Below are 17,682 nucleotides of genomic sequence, written 5' to 3'. Positions count from 1 at the left end.
AGTAACTAGATGTTTTATTTAGTGCTATTGGTTCATGGAAGAATGTAGGCCAGGACAACTTTGGAGCTTTTTTTTTTAAGAACCCTATTTAATATCTCATCCAAAATACAGCACCTTTGACAATGCAGCAGTCCCTGAATATTGAGATTGCCAGCATTTGAATAAAACTGTATGGCGATGCTCATGGCTTGAGGGGAAGCAAATAGTTCAGAAGTCGGAAGAATCCCGTCTTTAGATATGCAACATTTAATCAAAAGACACGGACAACCTAAACTGTTGGAGTGAGTGGGGGATGGGGTGTATTTTGAACTTGAATAAAACTGAGAGAAAATAATTAATTTAACTACCAAGTAGTCAACATAAAGGTTTTGAGCTAATATGGATGCCAGTATGGTGGTGGGGGGGGGGGGGGGGGGGGGGGGTGGACATTGCTAATGCTGTGCTGTGACAAGTTAATCAGATACAGACTTTGACACTGATCACAATTCCTCAACATTAGCTCAACATACATCTGACACCAACAAACATTAAATAGAAGAAAAGTTCAACTAAAACTGCTCATCAAAGAGATGATTGTAGACACTGCATTGGAACCTTTGACTGCAAGTGCACTTTCTAACGTTACTTTGATTAGCTGGTGATCATTCCTCTGAAGAATATAATTAAACTAATTCATTTGTTGTGTTAGTATTCTGTTGAGAAGATGCTCCTGCAAATTTATCTCCAGGCGACCTTGAACTCTGTGGCTATGAAAAAATAAGTCTATTTTCTTGCTCACCTCTAATGTATAGGTTGACTTTTTTTATCTTGCATCTAATTCAAAGGACCAACTAAGTGGGTGGCATGGTGACACAGTGGTTAGCACTGCTGCCTCAATGTGCCAGGGGCCCGGGTTCACTTCCAGCCTTGGGTGACTGTGTGGAATTTGTCGGTTCTCTCTGTGTCTGTGTGTGATTCCTCTGGGTGCTGCGTCCGGTTTCCTCCCACAGTCCAAAGATGTGGAGGTTAGGTGGATGGGCCATGATCAAATTGCCCCTCAGTGTGCAGATTAGGTGAGGTTACAGGGTTAAGGGTTTGGGGAGAGAAGTGGGTTTAAGTAGGATTCTTTTCAGAGGATTGGTGCAGACTCATTGACCGACTGGCCTCCTTCTGCACTGTAGGGATTCCATGATTCTGAGTAGATTAATTAAAATTATACAGGTTAAGATGCCAGAGACAAATCAATTTGCTGGTTTACTTGTGTTGACAAAACCCAGTTGCCTGCAAGTTTGCAATACAAAATAAAAACATTTTCAGGCTGTCATTTCATGAGTGGGATACATTAACTAAAAACTGTTTTGGTCTTCAGGAAATATTGATGCCCTGAGACCATTGAAGTAATGCATTACCCTTTTCTAACATTGGAGGGAGTATTGTTATTTAATTCAATAATGTTCTTCTATGATTTAGACTTGATCCTGTACTTCAAGTACTCAAAAGTAGCCTTGTGCGTTTTACAGAATTCAAATGAACATTAGTCGCAATACTTTCATATTTTGCTTTTAATTAAAGCAATGTTGTTCAATTAATTATCATTTTTCACTTCTCGCAAATTTTCAACCAGCATGCTCTTGTGGGGGATATATACTATTCTGTTATAAATCTACCAACTTTATGTACAAAAGTCCTCATAGTTTTTCCCTTTTTTCAAATTAACACTTTGGCCCAGATTTTCACCACAACAAAATTAGAGTTACTATTTTTATGGGGCAGGACTGGAGTCAGACCAGGGTTCACACGTGCATAGTTTACAGAGGTAGTTGGCCATTTGAATCAACAACTGCCTGCACTGAAATGGGATTTCAGTCGGGATTTTGGTCGGTCAGGAATGTGAAACCGGGGGTTTGCAGATTAGACCAGGTAAGAGCTATTGTGAACTTGGTAGATTCATTTGGATACCCTTTGGAGAGATAAGGTACCCTTTTGGATATGGTCCCTGGGTACATTTGGGATACCTAAGGTGCCCCTTGGGAGAGGTAAGGCATGATTTGGGATTGTTAAAAGTAATGATGATTGTGCATAAGGAGTGTATAGACTCATTGGAACGGTCAAGTTGTCACAGAGCAGGTTGGCATGGATGGGGCATGGGGAGTGTGTGCATGGGTGAGGTCTTGAAGGCTGTTCTTTTTGGTTGCTTTTAATTAACTTCAACACAGTGCTGGAACACAGAGATGGGCCTACGCCCATCCCACCTGTGCACCCGGCAGCCGCTGCATCTGTTCCAGCGATGGCTGGCCTGACACCTAATCCAACTTGCCACCTTGGAACAAAAGTCAGGACTACAGGTGGCCATTTTTAACGCCGCGTTTGCAAAGCCTGGAATGCTCCGCACCTGGCTCAGGAGTGAAAACCTGGACCTTTATTTGTTTACGTATATCAAACACTAGCTTTCGGAGCACTGCTCCTTCCTCAGGTGAATGAAGAGGTATGTTCCAGAAATATATAGAGACAAAGTCAAAGATGCCAGACAATGCTGAGAATGCGAGCATTTGCAGGTAATTAAATCTTTACAGATGCAGAGATAGGGGTAACCCCAGGTTAAAGAGGTGTGAATTGTCTCCAACCAGGACAGTTGGTAGTATTTCGCAAGCCCAGGCCAGATGGTGGGGGATGAATGTAATGCGACGTGAATCCCAGGTCCTGGTTGAGGCCGCACTCATGTGTGCAGAACTTGGCTATAAGTTTCTGCTCAGCGATTCTGCATTGTTGTGCGTCCTGAAGGCCATCTTGAAGACGCTTAACGCTGAACATCTTGCCAAGGTCATTCCCACACCACCGCTACTTGCCTTCAAACAACCGCGCAACCTCAAACAAACCATTGTTTGCAGCAAACTACCCAGCCTTCAGAACAGAGACCATGATACCACACAACCCTGCCATGGCAATCTCTGCAAGACGTGCCAGATAATCAACATGGATACCACCATTCCACGTGAGAACACCACCCACCAGGTGCGCGGTACATACTCGTGCAACCCGACCAATGTTGTCTATCTCATACACTGCAGGAAAGGATGTCCCGAAGCGTGGTACATTGGCAAGACCATACAGACTCTGCGACAACGAATGAATGGACATCGCGCGACAATCACCAGGCAGGAATGTTCCCACTCCAGTCGGGGAACACTTCAGCAGTCAAGGGCATTCAGCCTCTGATCTTGGTAAGCGTTCTCCAAGGCGGCCTTCAGGACGCGTACAATGCAAAATCGCTGAGCAGAAACTTATAGTCAAGTTCCGCACACATAAGTGCGGCCTCAACCGGGACCTGGGATTCATGTAGCATTACATTCATCCCCCACTATCTGGCTTGGGCTTGCAAAATCCTACCAACTGGCCTGGCTTGAGACAATTCATATCTCTTTAACCTGGAGATACCCCTATCTCTGCATCTGTAAAGATTTAATTACCTGCAAATGCTCACATTCTAAGCATTGTCTGGCATCTTTGATTTTGTCGATATATATGTTTCTGGAACATACCTCTTCATTCACCTGAGGAAGGAGCAGTGCTCTGAAAGCTAGTGTTTGAAACAAACCTGATGGACTTTAACCTGGTGTTGTAAGACGCTTACTTTCTTAAATGTGACAGGAGGAAAAAAGACACCTGCATACACTATCACTTCAAAGATTGTTTATGCATTTTAATTCAAAGTCACTCAATTAAAATTGTTAATATGAATTAAAATTATGCAGAATGCCAGTCAATTCAATTTTTCAGAGCAAAAAATTACTTATGATTAACATAAATAGTCAGTATGGTAATCCATTGTTGGAGATGGGCCAAAAATGCAATGTAAATCACTGAGAAATGAATAATGAATAAAGGAAACAGATTCTTGGGTTTGGTTTCTGTCACCAATTTCAAAAATGCCAACTCATGTTTGGTAATGGATCTATGCCTGCAAGCCACATGTACCTCTCAGAGAATCTTCTTCATAGGTCAAGGCAGTGAGTTTTAGTCATCCATTTAACATCAGGGTTGAACTCAACTTTGCAAAATTAATTTGGTTTATTTTCCAGCAGGGTTGGAGAATTGACTTATACTTTTCTTTGTAGCCCAGGTAGACTCAGACCCATTGTAATGCTCACTACCATCTGAACTGCAATCCTTTATCTTAGCTGTGACTCTGTGGTGACGAAAGCTTGGATTTTCTTGGTGGAGCTTTATACAGAGTTTGCTTCATGCCAGCTTCAGCATGCTGACATTTGAAAGTAATTTCTTATCTCCCTGTGACTTTTCTCCCTAAATTTTACCTTGACCTCTTTTAAGAGAAAATCTATCGATGGGATTACTATCTATCAGACTTTAGTTGATTAAAACAACAGTCAACTTAAGGTGGATCAATCCTGCCGAAGTGACAGAAATAATTACAATTATTTGTTGCAATAATTGAGTCAAATAATCTATCAGATGCTTGATGCACCATCTGACATCCCATAAATTCCACAGTGTCTTTTATTATAATCTAGATCTTGTTAAATTAGTGTGATTGAAATTTCGTGATTTTGACAGATATTCAAACTGATGTATAGTGCAAAAATGCAACAAAATCATCTTGGAGTGCTTTAACTAGGCCAAAAGCAAGTTATTATCCAGCAGAAACAATTGTGCAAAGCACATACTTCATGAACTGTGCAGAGTGTATGCATATAATAGCAACAGTTTATAATAATAAAGCCTTTGTAATTGTGAACAGTGTCATGCATGCCTGTGAAGATGGTAAGTGGAAATATAACACCCCGATGAAACACTCTTCCTTCCTTACCTATCTACCTATTTATTGCATTAAACTGATATATGTGAGTTTGCTGTGACGATGCTATGCATTTTGCTTGCAAGAAGTATCACCATTTGTCCACCTGTCAGTTAAACTATTTGATTGATATTACGGGCGGCAAGGTGGCACAGCGGTTAGCACTGCTGCCTCACAGCTCCAAGGTCCCAGGTTCAATTCCAGCCTTGGGTGAGTGTGTGGAGTTTGCACTTTCTCCCCGTGTCTGCGTGGGTTTCCTCTGGGTGTTCCAGTTTCTTTCCACAGTCCAAAGATGGGCAGGGTAGGTGGATTGGCCATGCTAAATTGCCCCTTAGTGTCAAAAAGATTAGGTGGGGTTACTGTGTTACGGGGATAGGGTGAAGGTGTGGACTTAAGTCGGGTGCCATTTCCAAGGGCCGGTGCACACTTGATGGGCCAAACGGGGTCCTGTAGGGATGCTATGATTAGATTCTATGAAATGGTCCTTCTATTTTCTTGCAAGTTTGGGATTCCAAATTTTGTGTGTCTGATCCATGTGTGCACATCTAACAATGCACAAGAGTAGTAATTCTTCGATTATCTTTCCATGCCTTTTAATGGGGACATATTTATCTAGCTTTACATTTGTGCATACTTCCTTTAATGTTACATTTGAGAATCAGTCATACTTCAAGAGTGTTCATGTTACACATTTCCTATTGCAGTTGTTTATTTGTTCATGGGATGAGAGTGTCGTTGGCTGGGCCGGCATTCATTGCCCATCCCTGAGAGCATTTAAGAGTCAGCCATATTGCTGTGGGTCTGGAGTCACATGTAGGCCAGACCAGGTAAAGACGGCAGATTTCCTTCCCTAAAGGATATTAGTGAACCAGATGGGTTTTTACGACAATCAACAATGTTTTTATGGCCATCACTAGACACTTTAATTCCAGATTTTTTATCGAATTCACATTTCGCCATCTGCCATGGTGGAATTTGAACCCAGGTCCTCGGAGCATTACCCTGGATCTCTTGATTACCAGTCCAGCGACAATTCCATTACCACCACTGCCTCCCCAGTGTTCCAATATACAGTTGTTCTATGGAAACATATTTGCATATTAAAATTATTTATTTTCCTTTTGAAGCAACATATAGTTTGTGAACTTTATTCTGTAATAAAGTATGAATCACAGTTCCAAAAGACGTGAGAATTAACTTTGAGATGATATTGAAGTAAACGCACTGGTATCAAGTTTAACAAATGAAAGTGATTGTCAACCAATTATTTTCCCCTATCTTTACATTTAAATCAATTATAATTTGAGGATGAAATAAAAACAAAAAATTCTGGAAATACACAGCAGGTCTGTTGAGAGAAACAGAGTTAATAGGACAGACTTGTCTGGATAGAAGGTGACCCATTCGACTCAATTTTCACTCCATGGGTGTGAGATAGAGTCAGGCCAGCCCAGCTCAGAAGCAGCTTGGAGGAAGCCACAAAGGGGCTCAGCATCAATGTGGGCTGGTTAGGTTCTCTGGGGCTTTTCCCAAGTTGTTTCACTAAATTTAAGTCCTTTGGTCCTCACACACAATCACATCTATTTCCCCCCTGCTCCCCCACCCTACCAAGTCCCCGTGCCAACTCTTGACCCTTCCCTCCTTGTGGTCCCTTAGCATTGGTGCACCCACCCTTCACCCTTATACCTTCCATGCCAACTGCCCCAATATGCACGGGCAGACCTGAGGAGCAATACTGAGATGAAACAAAAGTTCTAAAAATGTAGTTTAGCCTTCAGTATAATTTTTAAAAACTCCCATTCAAGAAAGCCCATTCAATCTTTTTACATCTCCTCAAATGATTAATCATGAACAAAAACAAACAAATTTCTATTCATAGCCCCACATCAAAGACAGCTAATTCTTTCTTGCGCTCTTTGAGTTGTCAAATGAACTGAACTTGGAATCCCCTTGTGGAGATAACTGTAGCTTTTAAAAATCAGCAGAAAATTCATAAAGAGGCCTTAGGGAAGCATAAACAAACAGATATTGTAACTACTGGAACAAAGTTATTTATTTTAGCACTATGACACGAGCAGCCTGTTTATTTCTAAAGTTTATAGAGTGTGGCATTTAAAAAAAACTTTGCATCATGACAGTTATACAGACTTCACTCCCTGCATCCGCCCCCCCCCCCCCCCCCCCCCACCCCTCCGCCAACCTCTCCAAGAGCCTTTCTATCTACTCCATCAATTACCGAATCCCACACTACAGGTTAAGGCCCTTGTTGTGATATAACCGTTGTAATGATGGACACAGAACATATAGTTGCTTAACTATAAGGATGATTTATTAACAAGCACGTGGAAAAGATAACTAATGAACTATATGGCTACTAAATTAATTCAGTGAATTCTCCTGGAGCTAAATGCGACTATCTTTTTAAAAATAAATTTAGAGTATCCAATTCATTTTTTCCAATTAAGGGGCAATTTAGCATGGCCAATCCACCTACTCTGCACATCTTTGCGTTGTGGGGGCGAACCCCATGCAAACACGGGGAAAATCTGCAAAGTCCACAAGGACAACGACCCAGAGCCGGGATCGATCCTGGGATCTCGGCGTCATAAGACAGCACTTCTAACCACTTCTAACCACTACACCACCGTGCTTCCTCTACTGCGACTGTCTTCTTGTACGAATTACTGTCTTGGGTCACGTGATAGGTCTCTATCGCCACCAGATGGTTGGAGGTCTCAATGCCAACCATATACAAAACTGTGCACAGGCATACCACCACATACATTATATTGATTTATAATTTATTAACATTTTTTGAAGCATAATGAAATCAATTTTTTTCAAATATATCTGTTGTGACCTATTTCTTCAAAACAGGACACATGGAAGCTCCAATACCTTTGATAATTTTGAAACCAAAAGTAGGAGGGAATGAATTTATTGAATCCAGAACTGGAAATTGAGGACAGACCTCTAAATCCTTTGCAAGGGATGGTTGCTTACATGTCACAAAGGTATTTGCTATGCAGTATCTTGAAAGGGTCAGATTTACAGTTGCATCTTTTTATGATTAGGAACGTGGATATGACACACTAAGTTTATTTCGAAGTCTGCTACAATGACAGTAATCTTACCAGAATTTGGAAAAGTGTCACGTTCAGACTGAAAACTGGTATGTAACTCTCTGGTTGCACAAATTAGTTTTCTCCACAAATATAGATCCTCGGGGGAAAAAACTGAGTAGGCATGGTCTAGGCTGTCACTCTGGCAGGGCAGGGCCTCATAGAGCGGACAACCGGCTCCACAGAGATCAGGGTGCCATCTGTAAAGGTTGGCTCAATAGCCTCAAGATCTCATTAGCTTTCTGTGCCGTTAACTGCGTTTCATGATTCTCGCGGGATTTTCTGCCTGCGCCGCTGATCCCACGGGCGGCTAGCGCGGGCTCAAAATTACCCCCAATGTCTATATTTGGAAATTATTTGCAAGTTTGCTGTCAGTGGTGTGTTTACTTACATGGGGCAGCACGGTAGCATGGTGGTTAGCATAAATGCTTCACAGCTCCAGGGTCCCAGGTTCGATTCCCGGCTGGGTCACTGTCTGTGCGGAGTCTGCACGTCCTCCCCGTGTGTGCGTGGGTTTCCTCCGGGTGCTCCGGTTTCCTCCCACAGTCCAAAGATGTGCGGGTTAGGTGGATTGGCCATGATAAATTGCCCGTAGTGTCCTAAAAAAAGTAAGGTTAAGGGGGGGTTGTTGGGTTACGGGTATAGGGTGGATACGTGGGTTTGAGTAGGGTGATCATTGTTCGGCACAACATCGAGGGCCGAAGGGCCTGTTCTGTGCTCTACTGTTCTATGTTCTATGTTCTATGGTACAGCTGTTTACTTACATCGGCATAGACGGCTGTATGTGAAAACATGCTTAAAGAACCCTGAAGGGTTCAATTAATGCTCAGAAGGAATTTCTAGTGACCCACAGCCATATGCGAGGACTTTGTAACGAAGGTTACATTGCACTTTGTAACTTGCCACAATGTACTCAGCCTCTCTGTATTTGTTTTAACAGTAACTTTGTTCATTTAGCACCTTTATCATGAATGCGGTACTCAACATTAAGTCAGAATTATGTTTTGAAAAGTCAATTGAAAGTCGGATTTTGTTAAAAGAGGGATTTTTAAAAAAACAACAGATCACTAAAAATACTTTTCGGACTTTTGGTCCCGGTGCATATCTATTTGAAACTCAAAGAATCACAGAATTATCAGAGCATGGTAGGAAGTCTTTGGCCTGCTGTGTCTGTTCTGCCGAACTGTCCAAATGATCAATGCATCAAGTGCCATTCCCGCACCCTCACCCTGCTACCCTGCATATCCTTCCTTTTCAGATCATAATCCAATTTCCTCTTGAATGCCCTGATTGAATCTGCATGTCTCCATGCACGGTGGTATAGTACTTAGCACTGCTGTCTCACAGCGCCAGGGACCCGGGTTCAATTCCGGCCTCGGGTAACTGTCTGTGTGGAGTTTTCACATTCCCCCCGTGTTTGTGTGGGTTTCCTCCGGATGCTCCGGTTTCCTTCCACACGCCAAAGATGAGCTGGTTAGGTGAATTGACTATGATGAATTGCTGCTTAGTGTCCAAAAGGATGGGTGAGGTTACGGATTTGCGGTGCAGTGGGCCTAGGTAGGGTTTTCTTTCAGAGGGTCGGTGTAGACCCAAAGGGCCAAATGGCATTCTGCACTGTAGGGTTTGTCATGTGAATGTCCCTTTAAGAAAAGTGTGTTTTATCAAATGGCTGCAGTGATGTCATTGTGTGGGTGGAGCTGGAATGTCATTGTGCTTTTTACTTTTGTTTTGAGGTGGAAACTCTTTTTGGCTCTATGTTTTAGTTTCACTTTCAGTTGGAGAGCTGCATTCAAACCAAGCAGATGCATTTTGGCCTCTTTCTCTTCATGCTTGGGCAGCACAGTAGCATAGTGTTTATCACAGTTGCTTCACAACTCCAGGGTCCCAGGTTCGATTCCCATTTTGGATCACTGTCTGTGTGGAGTCTGCAGGTTCTCCCCATGTGTGCGTGGATTTCCTCCGGGTGCTCCGGTTTCCTCCCACAGTCCAAAGATGTGCAGATTAGGTGGATTGGCCATGCTAAATTGCCCTTAGTGTCCAAAAAGGTTAATTGAGGTTAATGGGTTAAGGGGATTGGGTGGAGGAGGTGTGTGCTTGAATGGGGTGCTCTTTCCAAGGGCCGGTGCGGACTCTAAGTTGTCTCCTGCTCTGTAGATTCTATGCGAAAGAATTTTTCCAGATCACTTGATGATTTCAAAGTAATACCTGTTTCTGTAAGGAATGCAAACCTACTATCTTTGTTAAAAAGGGTTTTTTGACTTATGGATGTTGTTCAGAAAGTTACTATATAGAAGGTTACCTATAGAGTACTGTATCTTTTTGGGGGTTATCAGTGTTGGTAGTTGATAAGATGTTTACTGTGTGTTTATAACATTTTAAGTTGGTTGATAGAATAAACACTGTTTTTGTTCAAAAATACTTTTAGTTCTCTGTTGCATCACACCTGTAAAGTGGGCCCTTGTGCTCCCCATAACAAAAATATATTAAAAGTTGTGGGTCAGATGAACTCCATGATAGACTTTGGTGTTCTCTAAACCCTGGCCCATAATAAGTTTCTATTATTCTATGATCAGGCGGCACAATCTGGATCTTAACCGTTGACTGTGTGAGAAAGATTCTCCTCATGTCTCCGCTGCTTCTTTTGCCAATTGCCTTCAACCTATGCTGTCTTGTTCCTGGTCCTTCCAACAATGAGATGTTTTACCCCATCTACTCTGTTCGGGCACCTTATGAACTTACAAGGCATTGAGGCTTTCCTTTGAAGTTGTGAGACGTTTAAAGTGGGGGATACATTTAGAAATCACTGCAAAGTTGAGACTCTAATGCTCTTTTGTGAAATCAAAAGAAATAAAATGGCAAATCTTGTCGTCAAATGAAGTGTAGAGAGAGAGAGGGAAGGAGCAAATGGGAAAGAAAGGGAAACGGGAGGAAAGAATTAGACCGGAATACCCGAAGATCTCATGCTCATGCTCCTAAGGAATTTCTCATGATCAGAACAATGTTTGAGCATGAACAGCTTGTTTATCCTTGCTACCTCTGGAAAATTTTATATACTGCTTCCAGGCAGTATATTCATTGAAATGCTACCCCTCCTCAATCTGACAGGTATATGTGAAACTTTGGTTAGTGGCACGCATGTTGTCTTCTAATGAAGCATCATCGATGGGACTTTTCTAAGATCTTGAGGAATGCTTGAAACTCATGCTTCTGGTCGAACTTTGCGGTAAGTTTGTGGCAGTTCTGTTCCTGTCCTCTTCTATTTGTGGATATCTCCATGTTCATTATGACTGCGGATAGCTGCGAAGATTTCACACAGCCATTTGGCTCAACCTGTTATTCTACCCAAAGTAGGGCGGATTTGAAAAATTCTGTGACAAGTGTCTAACCTCTGTTCATCTAGTTACAGAAACTTCCACATTCCTAAGTAACATTCCTTTTTAGCACCAATTACCTCTAAAATGGAGTTCATCCTGATTTCAATTGTACCATGAATTCTGCCTGCCAGAATGTAAGAATAGCAATCTTTATAACTGAGCCTGAAATAGATTCTGCTCTTTTATTAACTACAAACTTTACAAGGCCTGGAAACGTTTTAAATACATGTCTAATTTACAGTTTGATGCTTTATTGGCTAATAAATGTGGCAGCTAATAGCCTTAGTTGTGTGTGTGTTTTTTAAGGTTTGTATTTCAAAGTAATTTAACAGCATACTTGTCAGTGGTTAGTTTGTATAAATCAACATTTTATGGTTTACAATGTTACAATCAAGTAAAATTGGTTAAGACTATACTGAAAGAGCATAGAATGGTACCTTAATGTAACAGATTACTGAACATGTAATATTTATATTCTGGGTTAGTAAACAATTATTAACAATGAGATAATGTAAATGAGAATTTGCAAAGACATACTTTTGAGGTATTACCCTTTGAGATCAAGTTGATTGGTGGTCAGTTTTAATCCTGTCCGTTTTGTGGAAACTGGGTGAGTGAACAGTTAAAGCTGGGCAGTTTAGTTACCTGGTGAGAGGCAGGAAATTACCAGGTCAGTAGCAGGTTTCCAGCAGAAACTTGCTTTGATTTAAAATGTTATCTAATATGTTAATGATTAGTTGCTTAATAGGTCCTATTGCATCACCATGTCCTTTTTTGTTCCTATTTCTTTACTTTTACTGTTGCAATTCTTGATCATTTGCTTTCGGGGTTTGATGCTAATGGTAAACATCTTGTTGCTAATATAGAACTTCGATGTGGATCAGCGGAGGTGCGAGCAGCATTTAAGCAGATTGCTGGCAAACACAATGGCTTGTTTCTCTATTTTCTACAGGAACCGATGTGTAAGTGAAATGGTGCTGCAGGAGATGTTTCTGATCATTGTTCTGCCAAATTTCCATCCCTTCTTTTCTCTCCCCTCTTGCATTCAATTGCATTTTTGTTTGATAGGATTCTGCAGGTGGCAGTCATCAGATAAATAGTCACTAATCACAAGTAAGCTTGTACTGTGAGGCTATTAGACAACAGCATGAAGGACAAACCTGATGCCCAGATATGCAACGCTAACAGTCACCATTGCTAAATTTCCCATTCCCTGGAAGTGTTGAAGTCAATTTTATCATTTGTATCTGCTATTCCAGCAGAGTTACACAAACTCAATACAGGCCAGGAATTGAACCTGAGACACCCCTGATCTGACAGCTTTAACTTTGAACGGACAAATTGAATTAAGCCTTTGTAGGAGTCAGAAAACATCTATAGAATCCATTCATGCAGAAGGAGGCCATTCGGCCCATCAAGTCTGTACCAACCCTCTGAAAGAGCACCGTACCTAGGCCCACTCCTCCGCCCTATCCCCGTAACCCCACCTAACCTGCACATCTATTGGACACTATGGGGCAATTTAACATGATCAATCTACCTAACCTGAACATGTTTGGACTGTGGGAGGAAACCAGGGCACTCGTGTAGAAACCCATGCAAACTCGGGGAGAACGTGCAAACTCCACACAGTCACCCAATGCCAGAATTGAACCCAGATCCCTGGTGCCGTGAGGCAGCTGTGTCAGTGTGCTGCCTTCTATTCACAAAATCTCTACCCTAGAATGGGATTCACCAAAAATGTTTGGTGTTTTAATTTTCTTGGCATTCTGTGTCTGGAACAATCCTACAGTGAGCACAAATAAAGATTTAGGGCAGCGAGCTAGCAAAATATTTTTACTCAAAGGAACCGAGGCAGTGGAATTAATGACTGGAATGACTGAAGGAGACATCAAACTAACATCCAAACTAACATCCTTTCAGTGTGGTACCTGGAATGGAACATAATGCTTCATCCAAGACTGAACCAATGTCTTTATTTTTCGGTAAGAAGTCTTACAACACCAGGTTAAAGTCCAACTTGTTTGTTTCAAACACTAGCTTTCGGAGCACTGCTCCTTCCTCAGGTAAATGAAGAGGTATGTTCCAGAAACATATATATAGACAAATTCAACGATGCTAGACAATGCTTAGAATGCGAGCATTTGCAGGTAAGTAAGTCTTTACAGATCCAGAGATAGGGGTAACCCCAGGTTAAAGAGGTGTGAATTGTCTCAAGCTAGGACAGTTGGTAGGATTTCGCAAGCCCAGGCCAGATGGTGGGGGATGAATGTAACGCAACATGAATCCAAGGTCCCGGTTGAGGCCGTACTCATGTGTGAGGAACTTGGCTATAAGTTTCTGGTCGGCAATTCTGTGTTGTCGCGCGTCCTGAAGGCCGCCTTGGAGAACGCTTACCCGGAGATCAGAAGCTGAATGCCCTTGAATACTGAAGTGTTCCCCGACTGGAAGGGAACATTCCTGCTTGGTGATTGTTGCGCGATGTCCATTCATTCGTTGTTGCAGCGTCTGCATGGTCTGGCCAATGTGCCAGGCTTCAGGACATCCTTTCCTGCAGCATATGAAGTAGACAACATTGGCTGAGTCACACGAGTATGTACCGCATACCTGGTGGGTGGTGTTCTCACGTGTAATGGTGACTTGCGAAATCCTACCAACTCCAACAACCAAAGAAAGCAACAATGTTGATGACAACTTCACCTTTGATGATGACGGTGGTATATTTAGGGAGCCATTGACTTTGGTCTGGACCAGAATACCAACACTCTACGGTCTCTATGATTCTGCGGTTGCAAATTACTCACTTACCATCTCAGCAAATACCTCTACCTCTATCGAAGTTCTGCTTTTTGATCCTAAATCTGTCATACCTGTCCTTTTCCTATGTATAGTGCCATGGAAAAAATGTGAATTAAGTTCAATGATAAGCAAGTTATATACACACTATTCTGAATTAAACTGTAGAAACTACATTTTTTTCCTCTCCCATCTGATAACAAAAGCCTCATAATAAACAATTGCACTTTCACGATAGTTGGTCTTACTCTATCATCCTGAATATATTTTTTTACGATGTGTCCTCCTTACTTGGATCAAAATGCTTAGCAACCATTAGCGTTCTGATGCCAAAATTCAGTCGATTGTCATAATAGGTACATAATAGGAACTTGGGTGCAGAAATGGGGTCCAAGAGGTAACAGGCAATTTAGGGGTTAACCAGCCTGAACGAAAAGACTGCTAACAGCAGAGTCAGAGGGAAACACCCACAACCCAATTAACCTTGTCCCATTCAGGCTTAACCACTCTAATGGGAATACACAGGATGCCCATGTTCAGCTAGGATGATCCACTCAAGATCCATTACCATTCGGGACAACCTTGTTTGACCAGCCCTCAGCCCATCACAGAATCTGATTACCTCTTTGCCCATCAATGGGAGGTTAGTTGCATATGAATGGCATAACACTGTTCATTTGTATAAAAGGGAGTGGGCATTCAGCCAAGATAATAGTAATAGATTCAAGTCTGGCCACCTAAGGGAAGAAAATTTGTTTGACAAGTTGGTGGAGCTTAGAGAGAGAGAGTGAGACATAAAATGCTGTTTTGAACAGTTATAGAGAGAAGGCTGTGGAAATCGAACAGAGAAGTCATGAAAGTTGCCATCGAGGCAGACTTTGAAAAAAGACTCTGAACCAATATTCCTAATCGAAGAAACATTGATTTGTAAATGTAAGTATTGACTGTGTCTGTCTGTGGTAGTGGAACAAGAGATGCATGTTCAATTATAGTGTTGTTTAATGGGAACTTGTATGTTAAGGTTAAGAAACGGCATACAATCTGTTAGTGTTAGAGCTGAAGGAAAAGTTAAAATATTATTTTCTTTTCTTTTGTTTTAATAAAGTTTGTTTATAAAATAAACAAGTCCAAGTTCTTATATTATCACTCTTGAATGAATCAATCTTTCTGCACGGTCTTAAAACTTAGAAAGTTACGCGTCTAGTTTAGTATCTTAGCCATTTTTGAGGGCTAACCAAGCATCCATAATGCTATTTATTGGTTAAGCAACAATTCAGAAGGAAAATCCCATGGTTTCATTGGGATTGAAGGTGGGTTTATTTTTATTGGTTAACTGCAATTTTGAACCGTAATCTGATTTGTTTGTCATTATGTAGCAACAAATAAAGTTAGTCTGTTTCACAAAAATGAAGTGTTCAGGTCCAGGAATGGGCGATGATGCCAAAATCTTGTGAGTCAGAAATGAGGGTACTGCCAACTAGGACAGCACAATGGCACAGTGGTTAGCTACTGCACCAGGGACTATGGTTCAATTCCGGCCTTGACTGTGTGAAACTTATACGTTCTCCCCATGTCTGCATGGGTTTCCTCCGCATACTCTGGTTTCCTCTCACAGTCCAACGATGTACAGATTTGGTGGATTAGCCATGATCAATTACTACTTAGTGTCCAAAGATGTAAACGTTAGGTAGGGCTACGTTGATAGGGGAGTGGTCTGGGTCGAGTGCTCTCTTGGAGGGTCAGTGCAGACTGGATGGGATGGATGGTGTCCTACTATGTCATTGTGCTACAATGTTGTAGTTCAAGGACTGCTGTCTCTTAATGTTTCCCGTGTGCTCCTAGTTGACAAGGTGTTGGAAATAGGCGTGAATGCTTTCTTAAAAGTTTTCAAATGTCATTCTAAATGTTATACAGGACATTTTCAAATTGAAAGGCTGGAATTGAAAGATACCAAGAGTAATGTCTCTGTTTGCTGGTGATACAAAGTTAATTGGGAATGCAGGGATTGGAAAGAGAGTGAATAGGTAACAAGGTGGGAGATGGATGAGAAGGTGGAAAGTACAAGGCTACTAATTTTGTAGTAGCAATCGTAAAGCATAATATGTTTAAAAATGTTAAACCTTTAAATGCTGATATTCGGAGGGGTATGTGTGTACTCGTACAAGGAACACAAAGTTAGTATGCAGTTTACAACAGGTGAGTCAGAAGGGAAAGAGCGCCTTGGGGCGAGATTCTTTGGCCTCCCCCATGACGTATTTCTCGGCAGCGGGAGGGGTTGCGCCATTGGCTGGTGTTGGAATCGGCTAGTCCCACCACTGTCAATGGGAGTTCCCATTGGAATCCCTTCCCCATGCCACCGGGAAGCTCGTGGCGAGGGTGCACCGCCAGTGGGACCAGAACTTCCTGCAGCGTGAACCACTGAAACACCTCGCCGTTGGTCTTTGTTGCAAAGTGATTGGGGTACAAGGATAAAAGAAGACTTGTTACAATTGTATCAGGCTCTGATGAGACAAAACCTGGAGTACAGTGTGCATTTTCAGTCTCCATTCCTAAGGAACAATATACTTGCCTGAAAACAGTACAGCAAAGGTTCACTCGAATAGTCCCTGGGTTCTCATGAGAGGTTGAATAACTTGGCTCTGCTTTGTCTGGAGTTTAGAAGAAAGAGTCAGGGTAGAGACTGAAAGGATGCTTCCCTTCATCTACAACAGAGGAACATCGCTTCCGGCTCAGGGATTGATCATTTAGGATTGAGTTGAGGAGAAATTTACTCACTGAGAGGGTTGTGAACCTTTGGAATTATCTACATTAGTGGGTTATACCTGCTTCTTTGTTGAGCATACTCAAAACAGTAAACAATGGATCTTCAAACTGTTAGAAAATCAAGGAATATGGGGAGCAAACAGGAAAGTGGAATTGAGGCAGGAATTGGTCATTATTGTAGTGAATGGTGTGGCATGCTCAAGGGGCAATATGGTCTACCCCTGTTTCTATTTCTTATATTTTTTGTGTTCTTTTTGTAAGTTAATTACTACACCCAGAAGGTCCTATTTCTGTGCCTGTAGTGACCTGTGGCATTTCGAATTGTATTTTCTGGAGCTGCTTCTGTCACTTTTCCTGTGATAATATGCAGGTGGACATGGAGTGATTTACTTATTTTTGAGCTAAATATTGGAATCTAGCTCCTTATTTGGACCACCGATCTGTGGAAGTATAAAGAAGTATATTTATTCAGTTCACATAAACTCCACCAATTAATTACCCCAAGTCTGCCTCCGAAAATGTTGAAAGTAGCCATGGTTTCCCAAGATTAGTAATGATGTTCCTGAGAGTTAGTGATACAGTGATTGTAAAATGTATGCTAACAATCTCCTCTACACAGTTCTCAACAGCATATAGAGCATGGCAGTGTGTAAGCATGTTTCCTCAGCAAAGATATGCAAAATTGCTTCCCGTTTGCTTCACAAGGCGGCAGGTGATTCACAGTTAGAAAAGTTTGTTTATTTATTGGATGGCTTTGCAAAGTTTCGTGCAGAAGGTCAGCAAAGTGATGATATATCTCTGCCCAACAACTTTCAACTCAGTCGCTTGGAAATAT

General features: G+C 41.8%; 1 protein-coding gene across 40 annotated transcripts in view; it reads left to right on the top strand.

The window, feature by feature from the left end:
• LOC119970160 (receptor-type tyrosine-protein phosphatase delta) overlaps positions 1 to 17,682 on the top strand; it is a 2,903,826-nt gene that overhangs the window by 117,883 nt on the left and 2,768,261 nt on the right. The gene's annotated exons all lie outside the window — the stretch shown is intronic.

Source organism: Scyliorhinus canicula, chromosome 8 (genome assembly GCF_902713615.1).
Source record: "Scyliorhinus canicula chromosome 8, sScyCan1.1, whole genome shotgun sequence".
Lineage (NCBI taxonomy): Eukaryota > Metazoa > Chordata > Chondrichthyes > Carcharhiniformes > Scyliorhinidae > Scyliorhinus > Scyliorhinus canicula.
The sequence above is the reverse complement of the archived record's forward strand: the minus strand, read 5'-3'. Positions and strand labels throughout refer to the sequence as shown.